The following is a 4,492-nucleotide window of genomic DNA, read 5'->3' as shown; positions in this document are numbered from 1 at the left end:
CACTACTATCAATTCACTTCAGAGATGATTCTTGCCAATTTTAGTAAACTTCTGGGGCAAATTATTAAAAATCATTGTAATTCCAAAATGACCACTTGAAATATCTGGGGCCTTCTACACAAAACATAGAAGAGGATCTTCATACCTGAGTAATTTCGATCACCTTCTGCCACCTGAAGGTGCCCCGGTCTCGGGTGCTGGCACTCAGACCTGGACGAGTCTCTCGGTACTTTGCACAATCCCCCTTTACCACTTTTCCCAGGTATTGCATGTTTTAAAAATTCTTTCAGCCCTAGGCGGTTTGGCTCAGTGGATAGAGCAGTTGGCCTATCCGGGTCTCGGATTCAATTCTGGTCAAGGGCACATGTCTGGGTTTCGGGCTCGATTCCCAGAGTGGGTGTCGGGGGTGTGTGGTGGGTGTGTGTGTGTGTACAGGAGGCAGCCGCTCAATGATTCTCTCTCATCATTGGTGTTTCTATCTCTCTCCCTCTCCTTTCCTCTCTGAAATCAATAAAAATATATTTTAAAAATTCTTTCAGCACTAGTGTACTGCAGCATACCAATTGAAAATTGCTGACCTAAACAATCTAAAGCAGAAATCTACAAATTTAACCAATAATCCTAGAAAAGATGGGGGAAATTTAAGCCTTTTCTAGGCATGGAGAACAGAATTGACCCAAATCCTGTGATAGGAAACGGAATATTCAAAAAAGCTAAGAATTAGAATAGGAGGAAATAATGAGCAATGAGGCTTGAGAAGTAGACAGAAACCATATCACAAAGCGCCGCCATGTGATAGGGTTGGATAGGACCTTTTATTCCTTATATCAAGGTGATTGTAAAAGGAGAGGACTTGGATAGAACCTAACCTCCTTCCCAGGGCTTCCATCATAATTCTTTCCAAGTGTATTCACTACATGTTCTTACAACACCCCCTTGAGCAAACATGCTTACGCAGTTTCCTTCTACCTCACTGGCCACTCTACACTCCCCTTTCTGGTTCTCTTTCCTCTATTTAACCTCAATGCTGGGGTTCCTCTGGGCGTGACCCCGAAACATTTCTTTTATGTTCTCTTTCTAAATGACAACCTCAGTTCCTGTGGATTTAAATGTTATCATTATTTTTAAAAATTTATTTCAGAAAGAGAGAAAAACATAGATGTGAAAAACATCTATGAGAAAAACAGAGAGGAAAGGAGAGGGAGAGAGATAGGAACACCAATGATGAGAGAGAATCATTGAACGGCTGCCTCCTGCACACACACAATTGCCTCCCCAGCACACCCGAGCTGGAATTGAACCCCAACCTGCCACATTGTGGTGTACAGGACAATGCTTCAACTAACTGAGCCAGACTAGCCAGGGATAAAGAAATACCATCTTCATCATTTTCATGTTTTTTTTTGTCTCCAGCCCTGCTCTCTGCCCTGAATTCTAGACTTTAAAATCCACAGTGCCTAGTTGAACTATCAATTGAGGTGTTGCACAAACGCCTCAAATTGAACATACTTATAAAAGTACCCCTGATTTTTGTCTCCAGACCTGGTCCTTCCCATAAACTTTCTCATCTCAATACACTGGCATCATCATCTACTCAGGTATTTTAGAAAGAAATCTAGGTCTCCCTCCTCCCCTCTCCGCTTTTGTTTGTATATTTATTTATTTTTTAAACCTTTATTGTTGAGAGTATTACAGATATCCAGATATGCCCCTTTTTATCTCCCCAATGCCACTCTCCACCCACCCCAGGCCTTCATCACCCTATTATCTATGTCCATAGGTAATGCTTATAAATTCTTTGGCTAATCTCTTCCCAGACCCTCCCTTTCCTCTGAGATTCATCAGTTTGTTTCATGTTTCCATGCCTCTGGTTCTATTTTATTCATCAGTTTATTTTGTTCATTAGATTCCTTGTTCATTTGTTTTGATTTTCTAGATTTAATTGTTGATAGCTATGCATTTATTGCCATTTCATTGTGTGTGTATATATATATATACTAGGGGCCTGGTGCACAAAATTCGTGCACTGGGTTGGGGGGGGGGAGTGTCCCTCAGCCCAGCCTGCCCCCTCTCACATACTGGGAGCCCTCAGGTGTTGACCCCCATCACCCTCCAATCACAGGATCGGCCCCTTGCCCAGGCCTGACGCCTCTGGCCGTGGCATCCGACCCGGGCAGCGGGGACCCACAGCAGCAGTGGCCCCGTGATCGCGGGCTCCACTTTAGGCCCAGGCAAGGGACCCCTAGCTCTCGGGACTGCCAGCTTCAACCCTGCCCAGCTCCCATTGCTGGCTCCACCACTACTTCCTGCTATCACTGGCCAGGGCGATAAAGGCGCCCAATTCTCCGATCATGCCCTGCCCCCTGGCTCTTAGCTCCCCCCTGGGTTTCCTTCCGATCACTGTCAGTGGCAGGGGGCTTCTTCCTGCTTTCCCTTTCGCCTCCCTGCATTGTGCCTACATATGCAAATTAACTGCCATCTTTGTTGGCAGTTAACTGCCATCTTAGTTGGCAGTTAATTTGCGTATCACCCTGATTAGCCAATGAAAAGGGTAGCGGTCATACGCCAATTACCATATTTCTCTTTTATTAGTGTAGATTTTAATTGTTACCTGGGAATATTTTTTTCATTAATTTCTAGAGAGAGTGAATGAGTGGGAGGAGAGATGGAAGGGAGAGAAAGGGGTGGGGAGATAGAGAAGGAGAAACATTGATGTGAGAGAGAAACATTGATTGGTTGTCTCCTGCACGCACCCTGGTAGGAAATCTGCAACCAAGGTACTTGCCCTCGATGGAGAATCAAACCCAAGACCTTTTGGTCTGCAGGCTGATGCTCTAACTACGGAGCAACCCAACCTAGGTGATTGTTCATATTTTTGATCTTATATTTATTCATCTTATTAAAGAAGACCCTTTAATAGTTCATGTAATACTGGTTTGGTGGTGATGAACTCCTTTAGCTTTTCCTTGTCTGAGAAGCTCTTTATCTGACCTTCAATTCTAAATGATAGCTTAGCTGGGTAAGGTAATCTTGGTTGTAGGTCCTTGCTTTTCAGGACTTTTAATATTTCTTGCCATTCCCTCCTGGCCTGCACAGTTTCTGTTGAGAAATCAGCTGACAGCCACATGGATGCTCCCTTGTAGGCAACTAATTGCTTTCCTCTTGCTGCCTTTAAGATGCTTTTATCTTTAGCCCTTGGCATTTTAATTATGATGGATCTTGGTGTGGGCCTCCTTGGGTTTATCTTGTTTGGGACCCTCCTCGCTTTCTCAACTTATATGTCTATTTCTTTCACCAGGTAAGGGAAGTTTTCTGTCATTTTTTCAAATAGGTTTTCCATTTCTTTTTTTAAAAATATATTTTTATTGATTTCAGAGAGGAAGGAAGAGGGAGAGAGAGATAGAAACATCCATGATGAGAGAGAATCATGGATCAGCTGCCTCCTGCAAGTCACCTACTGGGGATTGAGCCCACAACCCCAAGCATGTGCCCTTGACCGGAACTGAACCTGGGACCTTTCAGTTCGCAGGCTGACGCTCTATCCACTGAGCAAACTGGCAAAGGGCGGTTTTCAGTTTCTTGTTCCCTCTCTTTTCCTTCCGGCACCCCTATGATGTGAATATTAGTACGCTTGAAGTTGTCCCAGAGGCTCCTTACACTATCTTCATATTTTTGAATTTTGTCTTTCTGCTGTTCTGATTGGGTGTTTTTTACTTCCTTATTTTTTTTAAAAAAATATATTTTTTATTTCAAAGAGGAAGGGAGGGGGAGAGATAGATAGAAACATCAATGATGAGACTCATTGATTGGCTGCCTCCTGTATGCCCCTAACTGTGGATCAAGCCTGCAACCCGGCATGTGCCCTGACTGAGAATCAAACTGTGAACCTCTAGTTCATAGGTTGATTCTCAACCACTGAGACACATTGGCCAGCCACTTCCTTATATTCCACATGATTTGATTCTTGGTGTCCTCTATTCTACTGTTGACCACCTGTAAGTTATTCTTTTTTGTTTGTTTGTTTGGAATCAAACTGTGAACCTCTAGTTCATAGGTTGATTCTCAACCACTGAGACACATTGGCCAGCCACTTCCTTATATTCCACATGATTTGATTCTTGGTGTCCTCTATTCTACTGTTGACCACCTGTAAGTTATTCTTTTTTGTTTGTTTGTTTGAAAATATATTTTTTATTAAGATATTACATATGTGTTCTTATCCCCACGTTACCCCCTACCCTCACCCCCCCCCGGCTCAATGTTTTTTGATGACAAAAAACAAAAATGAAAATATTTTGAGAATAATTAAAAGCAGAGAATTTAGGTTTGGAAAAAAAAAGGGGGAGACCCTAATAGACCTTGTCGCAGTGTGGCCTCCAGCCAGATAAGGGTAATTGAGGCCAAGGACACTGTGGTCACGGATCAATGAGCACTCTCATTTATCAAAGGAGAAGGAAGCTGATGAGTCTTATGTAAGAGGAATTGTTTTATC

The sequence above is a fragment of the Myotis davidii genome, unplaced genomic scaffold (genome assembly GCF_000327345.1).
Source record: "Myotis davidii unplaced genomic scaffold, ASM32734v1 scaffold1380, whole genome shotgun sequence".
Lineage (NCBI taxonomy): Eukaryota > Metazoa > Chordata > Mammalia > Chiroptera > Vespertilionidae > Myotis > Myotis davidii.
Note: the sequence above shows the minus strand (reverse complement) of the source record.